The 22,532-nt window shown below is 45.6% G+C and overlaps 2 protein-coding genes across 5 annotated transcripts in view; one reads left to right on the forward strand and one right to left on the reverse strand.

The window, feature by feature from the left end:
* GNAZ (G protein subunit alpha z) overlaps positions 1 to 22,388 on the reverse strand; it is a 211,739-nt gene extending 189,351 nt beyond the window's left edge. Inside the window, exon 1 of the mRNA XM_077293790.1 lies at positions 22,163 to 22,388. The gene's annotated coding sequence lies outside the window, so the exon portion shown is untranslated. The remainder of the gene's footprint in view (positions 1 to 22,162) is intronic.
* The window catches only part of RSPH14 (radial spoke head 14 homolog), a 324,813-nt gene that overhangs the window by 243,401 nt on the left and 58,880 nt on the right, over positions 1 to 22,532 (forward strand). The window lies entirely within an intron of this gene.

Below are 22,532 nucleotides of genomic sequence, written 5' to 3' on the forward strand. Positions count from 1 at the left end.
TCAATAAACTTGTATGCGGCTTGATTCATACGTTCTTCGCAAAGATTAGGCTGGTTTCACATTTGCGGTTGTGTCCGCAGCGTTTCTGATGCATACATCTGCATGCGTCTTGATTTCCTATCTTTAACATTGTAGACGCAGGTGCATGCGTTTGCATGTGTTCGCCCGCGTTTGCTTACGCATGTGTTTTTTCGCGGTGTGCGAAAAGGCGTGGAGAATGTACCATGTTAGAATTTTTGAGGCGGCAAATTTCCGTCAAATATGCGCATGCGGATGAATGCGTTAATAAAATGGATTACTGTCTATGGGAACGCATGCATACACATGTCTTAGCGTACGCATGCGTTCGATGCGCTTGCGTACTTTGGACTGCGCATGTCCACAAACTGATTTAGACACGCCCTCCTAGAAATATCAAATGCATGCGCATAAAAAGCGCAAACGCATGTAAATGAATACAAACGCGGTTTTTTTTGCCATCATGAGTTAGCTGATGCAGATAACGCAGCGTTTTTTTATCATGCATTTGCAGTTGCGGACGATACGCTGTGGACACAACCGCAAATGTGAAACCACTTTGCTTTGTCAACAGGGCAGACAAAGTACGCCTGCGCCGGAGCCGCAGCGTGAAGACAAGAAGAGGACATCATCATAAGAAGATGGGAGGCCCCGGACCGGACCGCGACGCCTATCGGACTGGACTGCAGCGGGACCACCCCTGGGTTATCCCCAGGGGTTTTCTCATCTTTCAGGTTACATCGGGGGCTTATCTACAGCATTACAGAATGCTGTAGATAAGCCCCTGATGCCGGTGGCCTTAGCTCACCTTTGATTTTGGGGGTGACAGGTTCCCTTTAAGGGTATGTGCTAGTGATGAGCGAATGTGCTCGGATAAGGTGTTATCAGAGAGTGCTCGGGTGCTAACAGTGACTTCATTCAGCGTGCTCGAATAATACAGTATGTTCGAATCCTCGCGGCTATTTGACAGCTGCATCACATGCATGGATGGTTGGGCAAACTTTGTATGTGCTGCGGCTGTCGAACACATGTTTCGAGCGCGCTGAAGTCACTCTTAGCACCCGAGCACGCTCCGATAACGTCTTAACCCAGCACGTTTGCTCATCACTAGTAGGTGCACGTGATGTCTTTTTCAGGCAGACACACTGCATTGTCAAAACGACTTGCTGTGCATATATTTAGTTTCTGTGAGCTTATTTTAACCACTTCAGGCTTCAAAAGCTGCAAAGAGGTTAAAAGAAGTGCCCCGACCATTCTTCAGGCAGTTTCCACTTGAAAGCCCCTCACTATTGCATACAGAATTACGATTAACTATTGAATACAATAATTCATGTATACCCAAGATGCCTAAATAGTCAGCCGGCTTTTTAAAAACTTCATGTGGAAATACCTTTTAAAGATATGATGCTAAAAGCCATGATTTTTATTAAAATAAGACTTTGCAGAGTAAAACTAGACCACCATCATCACTAAGAGTTATTAGAGATATAGGCCCCAATTCATCAAGACCAGTGATTTATCTCGCCGGTCTAGACACTCCCGATTCATGAAGAGCTGAGCGTCTGACAAGTGGCGTGCCCCTCACCAGGTATCTCACATCCGTCAGGAACTGGAATGAGATTTCTGGAGCAGAGGACGCCACAGCCGGTTAAGAATTAGACTATCTATGGCGTCCCACCTCTGTCCCACACCAGCTACACCAATTTTAGCAGAGCTGGGAGAAATTAGTGTGAAACCACCAAAAGTTGCTACATTTTGGCACAACTCACTTGTGCCAAAATTGTGCAACTTTTCAAAGTTTTCACACCATTTTTTGGGCATAAACGCTTTGATGACTCAAGGCCATAATATATATGGCTGAGTGGAGGACAGAGGAGCCTCTTAAAAAAGAAGTTACAGGTCTGTGAGAGCCAGAAATCTTGCATGTTTTTAGGTGACCAAATACCTATTTTTCACCATAATTTGCAAAATAAATCTTGCCAAATCAGACAAGATGATTTTCTGGATTTGTTTTCTCATTTTGACTCTCATAATTGTGGTCTACCTATGATGTCAGTTACAGGCCTCTCATCTTTGTAAGTGGGAGAACTTGCACAATTGGTGGCTGACTAAATACTTTTTTCCCCACTGTATATTAAGCCCAGGATGGGGGCATTGTGAGTTGTTTCTGCATAAACCTGGAACCATAATGTCATTTTTTTTCAGCATTTTCTGAATTATGACAGCACATTTATTTTTTCCCAGCCGATTGCTGCTGGTTGTGCCTGGTGGCCAGTGAAGCAATGCAGACACCCATGTCCTGGAACTCTGATAACTCCACAGAGCGGTGTGAGCCCAGCGTCCTGTCTGGGTGTAAATGTTGTGACATCAGTCGCCTATCAAAGGCATAAGAGCTAAACCGGTCAATATGCCGCGTCGGGATATTATCAGAACTGCTCGCGTCACTCAAGTATTTCTGTTCATCAGGTTTCACTATCTTCAAAATATCTTCTTGGCAAAAATATTTTCAGTGGTGCGGGCTGGGAAGGAGGAGGGGGAAATTAGATAATGTCTGGGCCTAAATGAGGTTTCTATCCAACGTATTGTACAACGCTTATTAACCCCTAAGAGTCCGAGTCTCTAAAGTACACCAGACACTTTAGCTTCTTTATATTGTTTTCAGTGCTAATCCAACACAAAAAAAGCGGAGAAATGCAGAAACTGTGTGCACTCTAAGATACCGGTTATCTTCTCTGTCGCTGAAGTCACTTGGAATGAGGTATCGATCAAAATAAAATCAAAAATATAACACCAGAAGTGAAAGTCCACAAATACCCACTATGTAAATTCCAGAAATGACATGAAGGATTCTCTAAATAATAAATAATAATAATAATAAATAAATAATAATAATTCTCAGCCCCTCAAATCTACTGAAATGTATCACACAATACAGAAACCGTAAGATTAAAAACACTTAAAGAGAACCTCTCCCCGGGATCTTGTCACCTAATATGAGAACAGTATTATGTAGGGGCAGACACCCCTGATTCCAGTAATGCGTCATTTTCTGGGCTGCTTGTTGTAGTTTTGATAAAGTGTTTTAATCAGCAGCACCATTAAAACGGATGCTATGTAGTGTAACGTAACCCATACCTCTGATTGGTAGATTTCTGCATACAGTTATAAATCTGCCAATCAGAAGTGTGGGTGCGGTTATACAGAGCTCAGCATTCAGAGAACTGATAAGATCTGGAGTAGAGAAAACAGGGATTTGTCAAAACTGCAGCAAGCAGCCCAGTACGTGACACATCACTGGAACATCAGGGTCTATGTCTCTATATCATGCCGTTCTCAGATGACGTAGCAAAATCCTGGTGAAATAGTCCCTTTAAAAAGAACATAAAAGAAGCATCTCACATTACACCTGAAAAGACAATGTAATATAACATTATCCCTGGTCAGCTGGCAGTCCAGTGATATGCATAGGACTAATGCCAACATGGAACCTTGGGCATTTTTTGTGTACGATTTTATGAACATTTTTCTATAGTTCTTTAGAGACAGAATATTGTATTATTTGTACCACTTTTCTTGCAATTTATTTGGTTACATTTTTTGCCACAAAATGGTTTGGGCGTGATACTGCTGATATGGTTACATTCATTTCTCTTCTCGCTGTGTTTTTTTTCTTAGTTTATCCAGGGTTAGAACATTGATAGATGCACTTGTTCATGCATTTTCTGTGTTTTTTGGCTGTTTCTGTGTTATATTATTACATATTGGTAGAAAGGTCTGAATTTATTTGGAGGTGCAGTCTCTTGTATCTACACACATTTACTGGATTTCGGAATCACACCGACAACGGACTAGTCTTGGCCGAGCGTTCATGGAGGGGTCGGGGGAGACAGCTAATGAGCATGGACACTGAACTAAGGTGTATGGGTGCAGTTACAATCTGCACCTTATGATAATAATTGTGCTTAAATCATTATTAATCTGTTAATAGAAAGAACAATTACTTTCTCTCTACATGATCCGGCATACAAACTTGGTAGTGTGGCCTGTCATTTTCTAACCCATTACAGCCAATGTTCCAGTGCACATGGGATGGGCGATGGCCCGGGGATCCATGTGGGGGGCAGATTCATCGTGCAATATACGGTGAGTGGATTTATGGGTCATACATGAACTAGATCTAATCAGCTGCATTTAGAAAAGTGTTGATCCAGATTAAAGCCAACATTTGGCCACTTTTATAAATGACCTAGTATCAGAAAAAAACGTAGTATATGTAACCTGAACAACTTCAAAATTAAAGATTTGTAATGTAATATGTGCAATGTTGTATTCAGGAATTTCTTGTTATTTTGTGTTAAACCGCTATAATAATAACAGTCCAATTATTAGTGAATTATGTTTTTTTGACTATCAGAACCAAATGCTTTATTGCCAGTGATGTCCTGATTATAGCTGCGACGGCCATCCTGTGCCTTGCCAGAACTGCTGTTACATCCGCTTCTATGAGCGGTCAGCCGGGTTCCGGTGGATTTTGATATAGAATTTTTAGCGCTGTGGTTTTGTAGCCAATAAAAGCTTAGGGTGTTATTACACAGGTCAACAAAAAAAAAATTTTTTTCTGGTGTCCAAAATATTTTAATGAATTTGGGGTATTTTGGGGGTGCTGATTCTGAATATGCTATTAGTTTTGCCAGATTGGCTCAAGTTTTTGAGATTTTTGGTATCTTATTTATAGCACTTGTTGGTAAATGCGACGCATCATCTCATTAATTTCTTTGGATTAGTACTTGAACTGAGCAGTTCTCAATATAGTTTTGTGTTAATTAGTGTTCTAAAAGTTTGTTCATAGCTTGATTTTTGCACTAACTTTATGTTGTTGTCTGTTTTCCAGTGAAAAGCATGAACTCATCAAGAAGAAGTTGTCTTAACGATCCAGACTCATTCTGTTACATTTGTGGTGAATACACACTGCCAAAACATAGAAGAAACATAACAGACTTCGTAAAAAAAAGTGTATTTTGCCTATTTTGGGGTTATGCTTGGGGACCAAGACAAGTTTTGGGCACCACACATAGTGTGCAAAGCATGTATCGAATTATTACGAAAATGGAGCAAAGGGCAAAGGACAAAGAAAAAGCTTCAAATTTGGTGTTCCAATGGTGTGGAGAGAGCCAAAAAATCATCATGATGACTGTTATTTCTGTGCAGTGCAAGTGCAAGGATTCAATAAGCATAAGAAACGAAAATGGGAGTAACATGGAATCTGCAAGAAGGCCTGTCCGTCATTGTGAAGATGTGCCTGTACCTGTGTTTACCATAAATAACAGTCATCATGATGATTTTTTGGCTCTCTCCACACCATTGGAACACCAAATTTGAAGCTTTTTCTTTGTCCTTTGCTCCATTTTCGTAATAATTCGATACATGCTTTGCACACTATGTGTGGTGCCCAAAACTTGTCTTGGTCCCCAAGCATAACCCCAAAATAGGCAAAATACACTTTTTTTACGAAGTCTGTTATGTTTCTTCTATGTTTTGGCAGTGTGTATTCACCACAAATGTAACAGAATGAGTCTGGATCGTTAAGACAACTTCTTCTTGATGAGTTCATGCTTTTCACTGGAAAACAGACAACAACATAAAGTTAGTGCAAAAATCAAGCTATGAACAAACTTTTAGAACACTAATTAACACAAAACTATATTGAGAACTGCTCAGTTCAAGTACTAATCCAAAGAAATTAATGAGATGATGCGTCGCATTTACCAACAAGTGCTATAAATAAGATACCAAAAATCTCAAAAACTTGAGCCAATCTGGCAAAACTGATGACATATTCAGAATCAGCACCCCAAAAATACCCTAAATTCGATGAAATATCTTTGGCACCAAAAATGCTGTTGACCAGTGTTATACCTCTGATCTTCCTATAGTTGCACAACTCCATTTTAAGAATATCCACTATGTATGAACCAATATCCAGAACTGCAAATGTATTATTTGTCCTGACATGTTGAGGTACCATTATCCGTCAGGCAATAATGGTTAAAGCATCCTCTTTCCATATGCCCTATGCAATATGGATGGGGGTCTCCTGTTCTGCCTTCCATTAGGAAGCATTGACTCTGGTGAATTATAGAACTCAAGATGAAGGACACCATTTAATACACAACTTCGCCAACAGCTGCAACAAACTGCAGATCAGCCAGATGATTGGTGATCAAAGTTAAATATATGTGGGGTTGGGGTGGGGGCAGAGCCAGTTTTAGAAAAAGTGGGGCCCCTATACAAGGGTTTAAGGTGGGGCCCCAAATGCTAATATATTGCACCATCACACAAACATTTCAGTTGTATTTAAACGCGCTGAGTTCAGGCCGTTAAACGAGCGTGATCAACAACAAAGAAGTCGTTCGACGCTTGTTTTCCAATCTCTTTATATCGGCAGAGGAATGATGGGCCCAGAATGATCACTAATAGATCAATCTGTCCCCATACAGTGTCATGTTATCAGCAGCACATCTGCAGATTTTACCAAGAGAAGTGCTGCCGAGAACAATAATTTTTGTTCCAGCATTAACAATCCAATTTCTCAATGAATAGGCAGCATTTTGATAGTTTAGTACAGTGCACAGCCCATAACCCTCCATACAGTACAATGCACAGTCCATAGCCCTCTATATAGTGCAATGTAGCCCCCATAGTCCTCTTTATAGTACAATGCAGCCCCCCATAGTCCTGCATATAGGACAACGCAGCCCCCCATTGTCCTCCATATAGTACAATGCAGCCCCCCATAGTCCTCCATATAGTACAATGCAACCCCCAGTCATCCATATAGTATAATGCAGCCCCCATAGTCCTCCATATAGTACAATGTAGCCCCCCATAGTCCTCCATATAGTACAATGCAACCCCCATAGTCCTCCATATAGTATAAATGCAGCCCCCATAGTCCTCCATATAGTATAATGCAGCCCCCCATAGTTCTCCATACAATATAATGCAGCCCCCCATAGTTCTCCATATAGTGTAATGCAGCCCCCCCGCTCTCTCCACCATCATTGCCTTCAACTGTAATAGCAGTAATGATACCGATACAGCTGAATGCGCAATGAGGTGCTAGCACTGGGCTCCCTTGAGTGATGGGCTCCGTTAGCTGCACAGGGGCCCATGGGGTATTAGGGACCCTAGGCAGATGCCTAGTCTGCCTGCTCCTAACGCCAGCCCTGGGATGCGGGGGGGGGGGGGGTCTCAGCTCATTACCCCCCGACAATGAAAGGACAAACGGGCATAGGGGCGGCAGGGACAGCACCGTGCCAATACGTATTAGCAAGTACCTGAAAAACCCTACCTATGTCTAATCTCACTATCCGTACACTGATAGCTGTATACTGCTATAAAACATTCTGGGTTAATCTCTGTCCATTACATAACACGTGGTAATATTTGATTAATGCAATTGAGTGGAGATGATTACAGTGTTGATAGTAAAATGTATTTAATATGATTGAATTTGATGCCTACGGACTGCATAGAACTGGATCTGCATATTAGCCAAGCACTATCCATGCACAGACAGCAACACTGTGGCAATACATCACTAAGGAATTGGAGGTGATAGGAGCAGGCGCTGGTAATTTCTTGTACAAACATACTTTGAATTCAGTATTTCGGGTCAAATACTGTTATTGGCATAGGTACGCTTTATTTCCCTGCATTTCATAGCAGCACTCTGATGGATTCAATGTCTTTAATACAGTTTAATATACTCTAATATCCAGGGTTTATTTATACTTCTGGGTAGTTGTTATAATACCATTATCTGCGAGTTGTTATTGTTGGAAAGATAATTTTACATATAATTACGATTACCCAGAATGGTTCGGTACAATTGCATTTTCCGATTCCAATCCCACTCCTCAAAACGTGCCATGTTTGCAAAGTGTTATTTACCTAGGGAGCTGAGCGTAAAGAACATTGCAGAGCGGCGTGCAGGATATATAAGGTAAGTATAAACTTTCACACAAGAAGACATTTATCACAGGCTCATTTCTGTGTCCAGGGGGTGCAGGAGCCACGCATTTCATGATGGCCACCTCTGTATTTGGGCACTGCACTGGCTGTGTTTTGGGCATTTGATACACCTAAAAAGTAGCTCTGATATTGAAGCATTAAAAGGGTTTTCCCACCAACAAAAGTTCATTTTAATCAATAGATCTTGAAATAATAAGTTCCACATTTGGACGTGGCTAAATAACGTTTGTCTGTGTGAAAACCCCTTTAAGGCATGTAGCATTGTCTTACTGTTTGGTGTCTCTACGACAGTTTGCCAAAATAGCAAAAATCTGTATTCAATAATAAATGGCAGCATATCCTTAGACTAAAATGGGCAACACATTCAAAAAGTGTTCTTTTAACTTTGTGTTTTTTAGGCTTATCCTTTTGTAGATTATTATTTTTTTTTTTGGGGGGGGGGGACTATTGAAATCAAAAAACGGTAATTAGTTCTTACCGGTAATTGTATTTCCAGGAATCCACCTGACAGCACCATTGGAGGACGTCCTTCTTACCCTCAGTGGGACAGGAACAACAAGCGGTTAAAAGGACCCTCCCCACTCCACCCACCAGTGATTTTCTAAGTACTACATCTGGATGGATGCAAAAAAGAGAGTTTATTATCAATTATACACCAATGTCACATCACATTAGTCAGTAGTATAAGTTTGCAGTGGGAGGGAACTAGTAGTGCTGTCAGGTGGATTCCTGGAAATACAATTACCGGTAAGAACTAATTACCGTTTTCCAGTCCACCACCTGACAGCACCATTGGAGAAATACCAAAGGATGTTTAACTAGGGTGGGACTACTGCATGTAATACTTTTCTACCAAAAGCTAACTGGTGTGATACGACATCTAATTTATAGTGTCTAGCAAAGGTAGAAAGACTGGTCCAAGTCGCCGCCCTACAGATCTGCTCAGCTGAGGCTCCCCCCTTCTCTGCCCATGATGTAGAGATAGCTCGTGTTGAATGGGCCCTAAGAGTATCCGGGGGATCTTTCCCTTGGTCTGTATATGCTAGGCTAATCATGTTTTTAATCCACCTAGCAATGGTTGATTTTGCTGCTTTACAACCCCTATTTGGATCACCGTACTGAATAAACAAGTTAGTGTCCTGTCTCCAACTTTCCGTCGCCCCCAGGTATTTTAGCACAGTCTCCCTAACGTCAAGGTTATGGTAGACCCCTTCTTTAGCGTTTCTAGGGTGTTGGCAGAATGAAGGAAGGATTTTCTCCTGATTTATGTTGGTAGAGGATACAACCTTGGGGAGGAAAGCTGGGTTAAGTTTAAAGACTATTCTGTCGTCAAAGACCTGAAGATATGGGTTCTGGATGGAAAGAGCCTGCATCTCCCCCAGCCTTTTAGCTGACGTGATGGCAATCAGAAAGGCAGTCTTAAAGGAGAGATTGGCTATGTCCATATCTTCTGACAACAAGTACGGGGTTTTACACAAAGTGTTAAGAACCAGGTTTAGGTCCCAGGGAGGAGTTGATTTCCTCACAAGTGGCCTCATTCTCTGCGTGGCCCTGGAAAATCTTGCTATCCAGGGATGGGAGGCTAGCAATGTATCAAAAAAGAAACTAAGTGCTGCAATCTGTACTTTTAGAATACTAGGCCGAAGGCCCTTGTCAAATCCGAGTTGCAGGAAATCGAGCATTCTGGGAATGTCTGGTTTCGAAGTATCCACAGGACCCCCTCCCAAAAAGGAACAATACCGCTTCCAGATTTTGTTGTAAATCGCCGAAGTCACCGGCTTTCTGCTTGCCTGGAGTGTGGTAATGACATCTTCTGACAGGCCTCTGGATCTTAAGGTTTGCCGTTCAGGATCCAAGCAGATAGGTGAAGAGAGTCTGGGTTCTTGTGGAACACTGGACCCTGAAGTAGAAGGTCCTGCCTGTTCGGTAATAAGACTGGTTTCTCTGTTGACATTCTGGATAGCAGAGAAAACCAGCTCCTTTTTGGCCAAAAAGGAACCACCAGGATCACGGTTGCTCCTTCGTCTTGTATCTTCCTGAGTGTCTTCGGTATCAGAGGAAGAGGCGGAAATGCGTACAGGAGACCTTCTCCCCAGTACTGAGACAAGGCGTCTACTGCGGTGGCTCCGTCGAAAGGATTGAGCGAAAAAAATGCTCTGGTTTTTGTGTTTGACCTGGTGGCAAAGAGGTCCACCTGAGGTGTTCCCCACCTCTGGCACAGACTGCAGAATACTTCTGGGTTTAGTTCCCATTCTCCGGGATGTAGAGACGTTCTGCTCAGGAAATCTGCTACCTGATTCTTGGCGCCTTCCAGGTGAACTGCCGAGATGGATCTGACAGATTTTTCTGCCCACCTGAAAATCTGGTCTGCTAAGTGTTGCAGTGGTGGATGCTTCGGACCTCCTTGGTGTCTCAGGAACGCCACTGCTGTGACATTGTCGGACAATATTCTTATGTGTTTGTTCTGGACCAGTGACTGGGCCTGGTACAGCACCTTCCAGATTGCATACAGCTCCCTGAAATTTGAAGATCTTGCGGCAATCTGAGGAGTCCATTCTCCCTGATAGTATGTTCTTCCTATGTGACCGCCCCATCCGTATTGACTGGCGTCTGTGGTAACCGTAACACAGGGATCGAGTATCCAAGGAACTCCCTTTCTCAGGTTTTCTGGTTTGGTCCACCAGGTTAGGGATTTCTTTACAGATGGAGACATAACCATCTTCCTGTCTAGGGAACTCTGTTTCCTGTTCCAGGATCCCAGGACTTCTCTCTGTAACTCCTGCGAGTGGAATTGGCTCCATTTCACACAGGGTATGCAAGCTGTCATGAAGCCGAGTATCCTCATTGCCTCTCTTATGGAGGGGGTACTTCTTCTGAATTGATGAATGTGCCTGATCAAGGCCTCTTGTCTGTCTTCTGGTAAAAAAGATGTTCTTAGATTGGAATCTAATATCACCCCCAAAAATTTTATTCTGGAATTTGGGACCAGGCAGGATTTCTTCCAGTTCACAATCCACCCCAAATCCTGTAGGATGGAAAGAGTGAAGTTGCAGTCTAATCTGAGGAGTTTCTCTGATCTCGCCATTATCAGAAAGTCGTCCAGATATGGTACTATGATCACATTCTGGTTTCTTAGATAGGCCACAACTTCTGACATCAGCTTGGTAAATATCCTGGGCGCCAAAGCAAGCCCGAAGGGGAGACATCTGAACTGGAAGTGATGTACTATCCCCTTGTTCATTATGGCGAACCTCAGGAATTTTTGGTAGGAAGCGTGTATCGGGACATGATAGTACGCATTGCTTAGGTCTAAGGTGCACATCACCATGTCCTTGTCTATAAGAGGCGTTGTGGATTTTATAGATTCCATCCTGAATCTTTTGTACCAGACCCATCTGTTTAGTGGTTTTAAATTTATGATCGTCCGGGAGTCCCCGGACGGTTTCTTTATTGAAAACATATGGGAATAATGGCCTTTGCCTCTTTCTGGGATGGAGACTGGAATAATCGCCTCGAACTCCAACAACTCCTGGATGTTTGTCCACATGAAGGAGTCTGAGAGCGGACATGGTCGGGTTATCACAAATCTTTCTGGGGGACTGCCGGAGAACTCTAGTTTTTATCCCTGAGCAATCACCTGCAGAATCCAAGGATTCTGGGATACTTTCTGCCAACCCCCTAGAAATTTTTGTAACCGACCACCCACCTTGATGTCATTTATTAGGTTTTGTTGCACCTGCACTTGGGAAGATGGAGTCTCTACCCTTTCCACCCTTGGGATAAGACCACCTCCCAGTCTTCCCTTTCCCCCTGTAGTCTGTCCTCTGACTAGGTCGGGCTCTACGAAAGGGCTGGTACTTTTTTGTATTTTCCTCAGGGAACCCCTTCTTTTTATCTGAGGCTTTTTCTAGTATGTCGTCTAGAATAGGCCCAAATACTTTATTCCCTGAGAATGGGATTCCGCACAATTTATTTTTTGACTGGAGATCACCTGACCAGGTTTTTAGCCATATGGCTCTTCTGGCCGCATTAGACAAAGACTCGCTTCTAGCCGCGAAGCGTACAGACTCCGCCGATGCGTCTGCCATAAAGCCCGTTGCTAGTTTAAGCAACGGCAGGGATTTCAGGATAACATCTCTGGAAGTCTTGGCTTTAAGATGATCCTCCAAATCGTCAATCCATAAATGCATTGACCGGGCTACCGATGTTGCGGCTATATTGGCCCGTATTATTGCCGCGGAGGACTCCCAAGTTCTCCTTAGCAAACCGTCCGCTTTACGATCCATAGGATCTTTTAATGCGGAGGAGTCCTCAAATGGGATTGAGGTCTTCTTTGCTACTTTAGCTAGCGGAACATCAATCTTGGGTACTTCATCCCACACTTTAATGTCCTCTGGATTATAGGGCAAACAAAGTCTAAAATCTCTGGGTATCACAAGTCTCTTCTCCGCTTCCTGCCATTCTTCCAGGATCATAGAACGGATGTGGTTGTTGACGGGGAAAACTTTTGTCATTTGGGCATGTAATCCACCGAACATCTCATCCTGGATCGAGGTTTCCTCTGGCGTGTCCTGTAGCTGCATGGTGTTACGTACAGCATAAAGAAGTTCTTCTGTGTCTGCCGCCGAGAAGAGATATCTTTTCCCTCTGCTCAACGACCCGTCTCTTTCTTCCTGGTCCGAATCTTCCGAAATCTCTCCCTCGGAAGAGGGGCTAGACTCCCTTGGTCTCTTCCGTGAAGTCTGCGGTTCAGACTGAGTTGCCTGGGGAAGATTCAAGCTTGAGATAGAAGCCTGAACTTCCTGCCGAATCATTGTCCTCATACTAGATAGTAGCACCGTCTGCTCATCACCCACAATTTTGGATGTGCACGATTTGCACAACGGTTTTCGCCAATTTTCTGGAAACTTAGTGGCACATATTGGGCATTTATTTTTCCCAGATTTTTTCCTTTCGGCTGTGGGAATGGGAGGCTCTGCCTAGAATAAATAGAGATACATGTGGTACGTAGGTAGGGAAGCAGGGGGAGGGGTGAGCTTTGTGGTATGGCTTTTACATAGCCCACTCACGTGCCCCTGAAGCTGGTCAGTCCCCTCAGGTCTGGCAGTCTCCTCCATAGTAAAGATAAGCTTAAACGTATAGCCGAGTGCTCCTTTGTCAGGATGGCCGGCGGCATACAGACTCCCTTAGTGAGTTTATATAGGTTTTACCTGGTTGATCCTGCCCTCCTTACCGCCGCTGCGGTGACCGCGCTGTGCCCCTCACCGAGGCCGGCGCTGCTGCCGGCGCCATCCTCCATGCTGGCCGCGACCGGAAGCGACGCGGCCGTTGCGGGCGGAAGTGACGCGGTCGCTGGACCCGGAAGCGGCCGCCTGGAAGCGGTCGCTGGAGAAGCTGCGGCCGCGTGCTGGAACCGGCCGCCCTGGAAGCGGCCGCCGCACTCACCCCCCGGCAGGCAGGCGCCCGGACCAAGAGCCCCCAATGAGGAGGAAGCGGACCCGACCCCAGGAGCAGCGCTACACTGGGGAGGCTGAGGGACCCCCCATAGCAGGTATCAGCCGCAGATATCTTGCGGCGGGGAAGGGAAAGGCTGGGCCCCCCGATCCCCACCATCTGCACAGCACCGTCGGAGGACACGCTTGCCGTTCCTATCCGCAGTGGGACAGGAAAAACACTGGTGGGTGGAGTGGGGAGGGTCCTTTTAACCGCTTGTTGTTCCTGTCCCACTGAGGGTAAGAAGGACGTCCTCCAATGGTGCTGTCAGGTGGTGGACTGGAAATAAACATAAAACATTTTCAACCACTTTTTTTTTTTTTTGGGGGGGGGGGGTCATCCACCCAAAAAAAAAAGTACAGTATATATTTTTTCTTCACTATTCTCAGGGGTTTGAATGTATAGCAGTACATTTCAGTATGTCTAGGGCCTTATTTAGACGTCCGTGTTGCGCGTCCTATGCGTTTTTCTTGAGTATAGAACACAAACGTATTATAGTATATGGTGCTATTCACATTTAACTTATTTATATCAGTGCGAAAACAAATAGTTTTTTTTTCTCCAGCATTATGGATGAAATACAAGTCTATGGGTGAAAAACACATACAGCACACGGATGGCATCCATGTATAGTGCACGTGCTGAACATGCTTAACATTGCAAAGGATAGAAGTTTTGTCATTTGTTTATTCAGCCGTGAAAAACACTGGTGGTAAAAACGGACACACGGTGTTTGTCATGACACCGGTAACATTTTTTCACAGACATGTGAACAGTTGTGCGAATGAGGCCTAAAGCAGATATACGTTTTCCAGTCGGTAACATTAACAGCTAATAACCCTTTTTTTCTTTCTTTTTTTCTTAAAAAAAAAAAAAAGACATAGATGACGTATATGTTGAAATTCAGTCGCAGTTCGATGCATTGCGTGCGTTTTTGATGTATATGTCTGCTGATGTACGAATATGAACCTACTGACTTATTAGTCACCATTTTGAGGAATTTGTGGCTCCGATTGTTATGGGTGACCTGCGGTTGGCGTTGTTCTTGTACATAGGGAGTGAATGTCACAGGCATAGTGCATTATACTGCTACCTTCTGGCAATGTTACATAGGTGTTGTTCAGCTCTACTCCTATTATAATCTTCATATATTTTAGGTCTCCAGAGTTGGAGAAAACTACTTTTTAGTGAATCTGTCTGAAAATTTCACAATACAAACTGCACATAATGTGAAACCGATTTCTTAGAACTGATGAGGCTGGTGTATCTACTTTCAAACTCCATGTAATAATCCTAAAATGAAGAAGATGAACATTTTATGAGTCCCACTATAGAATAAAATAGCTCATGAGTAGAGATGAGCGAGCCAGAGCTTATAAGTTTGGGGTTTGTATCGGACAGTGAGGCTATGTGCAGATTTTTCCGCACTGTTTTTGAAAAATCCGCAGGTAAAACGCACTGCGTTTTACCTGCAGATTTACCGTGGATTTCCTGCGGTTTTTGTGTGGATTTCACCTGCGGTTTTACACCTGCGGATTCCTATTGAGGAGCGGGTGTAAAATGCTGCAGAATCTGCACAAAGAATTGACATGCTGTGGAAAATACAACACAGCGTTTCCGCGCAGTATTTTCCGCACCATGGGCACAGCGGATTTGGTTTTCCATAGGTTTACATGGTACTGTAAGCCTGATGGAAAACCGCTGTGAATCCGAAGCGGCCAATCCGCTGCGGATCCGCAGGCTAATCAGCATTGTGTGCACATAGCCTGAGTGTCCAGTGCTAAACGCCGAACATGGACTTCTCCTGGAAGCCCGTTGCCTAGTTCGGAGTCAGGGCTGTGGAGTCGGAGTCATGGAAATTGAGGAGTCGGTAAGCCAAACCTCCGACTCCACAAACCTGTTTGGAGTTCTGGGAGAAGTCTGTTGCAGAGAGAATTTTCCAGCTCAAAAGTTCAGGCCCTCATTGTTTTCAATGGGGTTCAGGTTCCGGTGCAAGTTCGGGTACAGTTCTGGTACGGAACCAAACTTTGGCATAAAGTTTGGATCGGGTACAAGAACCTAGACTACCGCGGGTCCGCTCATTCCTACTCATGAGGGCCAGTGTATTCAGTCTCAGATTGACTGACAGCTGCTGCTTTTACTGAGCAGTGTGAGATCACAGCAGCTGGAGGAGCACTGGAGGAGCTGTCAGTCAGGCAAGGTGGGAAGAGACTGAATTAAAGTTTCATAATGGATTTTATGGTCATTCTGACATGGATTTTCTAAGTAAATGGTTCAGTTAGTATTGTGGATTCTGATGCTTTAAGCTGAAAACCAGGAGCTGTTCATATATGGTCCCAGTGATGTTTGGATGAATGTTGAATATACTATAATTAATTTTACTCAGTGTACCATTCATTTAAAATTTTCCTGTTAAGAAGCTAACAAAAAGAAGAAAGTTTGCACAAAGTGCAATCATCTATAAAGTAAATGATTAAAGATCTTTAAGATTATCTATAGCATAAGGGACCAAGATGCCTTCCGGGGGGTGTCCAGTGGGGTCTGCCAGCACTTACACATATTAGGTTGTGAGCAGATGTTACAAAAAACTACAGGACCTTTAATGAGTCCGTACTTCTCCTATTTGGTCCTCTGAGTCACATAATGCACCCCAATGATCCTTCAAGGCCCTCATCTCTCAGCTAACACTACAGAGCCGAGGAACAGAATGGATCAGCTGTGCATGTATGCAGGCTTATTAAAAGTGACAGCCATCTCCTGGACTTCAGCAGGAAACCATCTGGAGCCCTTCCTTTGGTATTCTGGAGATGCTAGCATATTGATCATGAGTCATATGTCAGATGAACAGGGCATGTTATAGAGAAAAATGCCACAAAGAGGAGCATTCTGAGTACAAGTTATAACAAATGGTTGAAAGATGCGGGTCCCACCTGAGTCCCCCAACTATTCGGAAAATGGAAGTTCTACATCTCCCATTCACTGATTCAGGCTGGCCAATCTCCCGATAGACATCAATAAGATAGAGTTGAATGGAGGTTTCAGTCTGTAATATTCCTTTATTTTTTACTCCTTTTTCAAAACTGGCCAGAGGGAAGAGCACATTGTAAAAAAACTCACTGAAAGTCTGCAAGGTTAGGTGATTGATGAAAGGACGTAATACCACCATGATGACCTACCATCCATCAGTAACCTGACCTTGTGGCCTCAGAGGTCATCTGACAGTCTGGATGGGACGTCATCACTTCCAGTCCTGACTGTGTCCACCTGATCAATTCCATTGACATGGCAGAGATTCGTAGAGGCAATTAATACATCTTTGATTATTTTACATGGATTGCTGTAAATGAGAACTAGGACAGAATGTAAACTGCTAATGTAACTGAAGACACTTACGGGATAGTCTAGGCTAAATACATAGATGTCCGGGGCTTAGATTCTCTGAAAGTTTAAAGCTGACAAAGCGGCCCCCCGCCTATACCAGCTTCTTTATGTACATTGTCTATAGATAGTGAGCTGCTTATCAAAAAAGGGGGCGGAGTTGGGCAATTGCTTACAAGCCAGCTAGTCACAGCAATGATAATGTCCTAGTGATAAAACCTTCATTATACGTAAACTACAGCACACAGCCTGATATGTAGAGATGAGCAAATATTTAAATACTCGGTTCGGATTACGGTCGCCGTATTTGCAATATTCGCCAAACGCTATTGCAGTACAGATGAGCGAATATGTTCGGAAACCATCATTAAACACGAAAACGAATATGTTACAAATATGGCACATTCGGATTTGGCAATCTTTTGCTGAGCATATTCACTCATCACTGCTGGTAAGTAACACGTCGCTGAATTCAGCGTTTTAACCCCTACCCCCATGCTGTCCTCAGATTACATAGCAAAAGCCTGCTGACAGATTCCCTTTAAACTGTTAGAAAAAATAATAGTATTCCCTACTAAGAACATTATGGCAGATTACTTTTCGATTCTTAGTAGTCCAATCTATAAGACCCTGGTTGTGCAGAGAACAACTGTGAAGAGACAAATTGGGTAAATCAGTGTTGTGGCCCCTCATTTGCAGAATCAGTAAGGGTCCCAGAAGTTAGACATGACCGATCACAATCTGATGACTGATTCCAGTGATAGACATCACTTTGTGACATGAGAATAACACGGAGAGCAGTCACATGATGTTATATTCATTAGAAAACAGTAGATTCAATTTAATATTACCGTAATTGAACTTTTAAAGCTTAAAGGGGAGGATCACTTTCTTGTTACCTTCACAGTTTTATTGGAAATGGCACATAGTGCTATCAGCAGCTCAGCCCTGACGTATATATCTGTGCCGCCTCTCAGTTAGTACCCGACCCATCCATTTACCATAGAGTAACACTGGGCATGGAGTTGCGCAGGCGCTGGTCTCCCCTGACTGGTGCACGTTTATGCAGATCGCTGCTGAATCAGACAGTAGACTACTGTATCTAGTATGAAGTGATTTTGGAAAAGATGAAGGATGATTTGTATGTATGGACACGTAACCTACAAACAATAAGATGGGGTTTACAGGTGGATTACATGTGGGTTTTATCAGATCAGGTGAAAACTATACTAATCGAATACGGTATGGTGTTATATTCTGGTCTGATGGTGGATGTCACAAGTGACAATCACGGAGGATTGGTGACACAGTGCCCACAGGGGATGTCTGCCTACTCCTTAATACGGCACTGTGTAACAACACAGCATTATATGTGGTCCAGGCTATGGGCACCGTCAGGACGCAGACGGCCGTATAAATCAGACCGCAGTGCACGGACCGGCTGTCATGCTTGGGTCAGGAAGGCCGCCGGGCCAGTCCGTGTATCGCGGTCCGATCTCAGAGCGATTTATACGGCCGTCTGACAGTGCCCTAAGGGCTACCATTAGTGGTTGGCGCTCTGCATCTAAGTTGTCTGGCTAATAGGAGCCTTCAATAAATAGGGAAAATAAATGCCAATGCCAGGACCTGACATTTCTCCGGACATGTCTGTTTTAGTAAATACTTTAGTATTCAAGAAATTATCCCATGTTTGGCCTTGTTAAAGTAAGAACACTTCTACTCACCTCTCGTGCCAGCGCCGCCCCACCGGTGTCAGGACTCACGTTCCCAGGGCTCATGTGTGGTTATGTCACGTGATCCTGGCGCCCAATCAGCACTGGCGTCACTGTCCCGCCTTTGGACAAATTGATCAAGAGAACGTGAGAGCGCGGCCGCTGCCCTGACTTCCTGTTGTTCAATATGTTCGAACGCGAGGACAGTGACACCGATTGGGCGCCAGGCTCACGTGACATAACCAAACCTGAGCCCCGGGAACACGAGTGCTCACACCTCTGGAATGGCACTGGCATCGGGGGTGAGTATAGGCATTTTTATTTTAACGGGGCCCAAACATAAGGAATGAGAAGGGGTTGTCCCAGTAGTGTGTCTACACAAGCTGACCTAAGTTTTATGAAGAATGTAATCGTTTACTGACAAACATGGCTAGAGAGCAGATACGTCCTCTAAGTGCCCCACCCGCAGGGCCAATAACAGCATTTGAGGCATAAGTACAATAGGTGCGGGGGCTACAGTTGCTCTCGGGCCATAGGAAAATAGGGGGTCCATATGAAAACACTATTCTGAAGACCTGTGATAAGTTGGGGGCCCTGTTGGAGATCACACATTTCAAGTAACGCTACCGACACATAGCATATTCTATAGGATCCTGATGGGACGGGAATACATGATGATAGCATATTCGATAGGATCCTGACGGGATGGGACTACATGATGATAGCATATTCTAGAGGATCCTGATGGGACGGGAATACATGATAGCATATTCTAGAGGATCCTGATGGGACGGGACTACATGATGATAGCATATTCTAGAGCAATGGTCCCCAACTCCGGTCCTCAAGAGCCACTAACAGGTCATGTTTTCAGTATTTCCTTAGTATTGCACAGGTGATAACTGCATCACCTGCACAGGCAATAATTCCATCACCTGTGCAATACTAAGGAAATCCTGAAAACATGACCTGTTAGTGGCTCTTGAGGACCGGAGTTGGGGACCACTGTTCTAGAGGATCCTGATGGGACGGGACTACATGATGATAGCATATTCTAGAGCAGAGGTCCCCAACCGCGGACCGGCTGAAAAACCCCAACGGCCCGGTCCTGGTCCGCGGCGCCGCTGACAGCTACCGTATATACTCGAGTATAAGCCGAGATTTTCAGCCCAAATTTTTGGGCTGAAAGTGCCCCCTTGGCTTATACTCGAGTCACGGTCGGCGGTGGGGTCGGCGGGTGAGGGGGAGAGGGCGCTGAGGCATACTCACCTAGTCCCGGCGCTCCTGACGCTCTCCCTGCCCGTCCCACGGTCTCCGGGTGCAGCAGCTCTTCCCCTGTACAGCGGTCACGTGGGACCGCTCATTAGAGAAATGAATAGGCTGCTCCACCTCCCATAGGGGCGGAGCCGCATAATTCATTTCTCTAATCAGGGGTAACGGTGACCGCTGATAGAGGAAGAGGCTGCGGCACCGAAGACCAGCTGTCCGGGGGAAGGAGCGGGACGCCGGGAGCAGGTAAGTATTACATATTCACCTGTCCTCGTTCCACACGCCGGGCGCTGTCTCCATCTTCCCGGCGTCTCTCTCTCTCCTCACTGACTGTGCAGGTCAGAGGGCGCGATGACGCATATAGTGTGCGCGGCGCCCTCTGCCTGATCAGTCAGTGCAGAGAGACGCCGGGACGGGACGCTGAGGAGCTGCAAGCAAGAGAGGTGAGTATGTAATTTATTATTTTTATTGCAGCAGCAGCAGCACAGCTATGGGGCAATAATGGTGCAGAGCACTGTATGGCACAGCTATGGGGCAATAATGGTGCAGAGCACTGTATGGCACAGCTATGGGGCAATAACGGTGCAGAGCACTGTATGGCACAGCTATGGGGCAATAACGGTGCAGAGCACTGTATGGCACAGCTATGGGGCAATAATGGACGGTGCAGAGCACTATATGGCACAGCTATGGGGCAATAACGGTGCAGAGCACTGTATGGCACAGCTATGGGGCAATAACGGTGCAGAGCACTGTATGGCACAGCTATGGGGCAATAACGGTGCAGAGCACTGTATGGCACAGCTATGGGGCAATAATGGACGGTGCAGAGCACTATATGGCACAGCTATGGGGCAATTATGAACGGTGCAGAGCACTATATGGCACAGCTATGGGGCAATTATGAACGGTGCAGAGCACTATATGGCACAGCTATGGGGCAATTATGAACGGTGCAGAGCACTATATGGCACAGCTATGGGGCAATAATAAACGGTGCAGAGCACTGTATGGCACAGCTATGGGGCAATAATGGTGCAGAGCACTGTATGGCACAGCTATGGGGCAATAACGGTGCAGAGCACTGTATGGCACAGCTATGGGGCAATAATAAACGGTGCAGAGCACTGTATGGCACAGCTATGGGGCAATAATGGTGCAGAGCACTATATGGCACAGCTATGGGGCAATAATGGTGCAGAGCACTATATGGCACAGCTATGGGGCAATAATGGTGCAGAGCACCAGGGAAACAAGCATGGTGCTCCCACTCATTCTGAACCTATGGTAAGTTGAATCACATTCTCATTATAAATGTCACAATTATATGATAAGTATGCACTAAGCTCCATCCCTCCATAACCCCACCCCCATATGACCAAAGCCCCGCCCCTGCCCCACCCCCACCGAGCCATGGAAAACTGGTCTTGCTTAAAGCCGGTCCCTGGTGCAAAAAAGGTTGGGGACCTCTGTTCTAGAGGATCCTGACGGGACGGACTACATGATGATTACTACTCTGGCCCTATCAGAGACAGTCAGCTTCCAACAACTCAGCCGGCGGCAGCGATGTGTGCCATAGCCATAGTCCCACCGGCGTAGGACAAGAGATAACATGAAAATTACTATAAGGGATCGTCTGTTGCCTTCTCTCCTCCACCGAATATACCACATCCAGCTCAGGCTATACAGAACGTGCACTGACCAGGGGCTTGCCTTGCCAACGCTGCTGTCCTATGCACCAGTTATCTGTGCCCAGCAGTAGTGATGGCATTCTGGCTTATTAAAGGCACAGTACATATCATATAGCAGCAGCCATGCAGCCCTAGCACACTGCAAGACCTATGTAACCAAGCAGCAGCCTGTGCTGCAGCCTCTGTTGTAGACTGGCATTACAGCCACATTGTATGTAGTAGGCACTGCAGAGCACACAGAAATCTGTGCCAGGCACTTGGTGGCATCACTCCGCTGCAGATGCCAGCTGTTACCCGGCAGGAGCACATGGGTGAGGAGACAGCGAGCACATCTGCTCCAGGACCACTGCCACAGTACAGGGCACGGGAGGGAGGATGGCAGCAGGACGGCGGGAGAAGGTCACCAGTGTGATGGGAGCCTGCACTGGCACTGCCATGTCCTCTGCACCCACCCTGCACACGGCCAGTGACAGCCGCACCCTGCACCTCGCTGCCGTGCACACAGCCCGAGAGCTCCGCTAACGCTGGGATGAGGGAAGGGTGAGTGAAGGGTAACCGCGATCTTACCTACTGCAGCCGCCTCCTCTGGGGGGCATCCAGCATGGCGCACATAGGTGCAGACTGGCGACCCCGCTCACTGCTGGGCTAGGCTCCCGTCCTGGTAATTAGCCCTTCATGCTACAGAGCAGGCGGGGGGCGCTCGGTGCGTCCTGTGACACGGGCGGAGGGGAGGCGGGAGGCAGCGCCGCTGTCAGAGAGGAGGGAAGGAGCGAGCTGCCCGATCTATACAGGGTGGGCGGAGAGAGGGGAGGACGGAGGAGCCGGGAGGAGGGAGCAGGAAGGCGGCGACACCGTCACTGCACCTGCCGGGCATCCGTGCCGGAACTGGCCTGCCTGACCTGTGTGTGCTGCAGAGCATCCCTGCCTGCCTGACCTG

The sequence above is a fragment of the Ranitomeya variabilis genome, chromosome 1, assembly GCF_051348905.1.
Source record: "Ranitomeya variabilis isolate aRanVar5 chromosome 1, aRanVar5.hap1, whole genome shotgun sequence".
In the NCBI taxonomy this organism is placed as follows: domain Eukaryota; kingdom Metazoa; phylum Chordata; class Amphibia; order Anura; family Dendrobatidae; genus Ranitomeya; species Ranitomeya variabilis.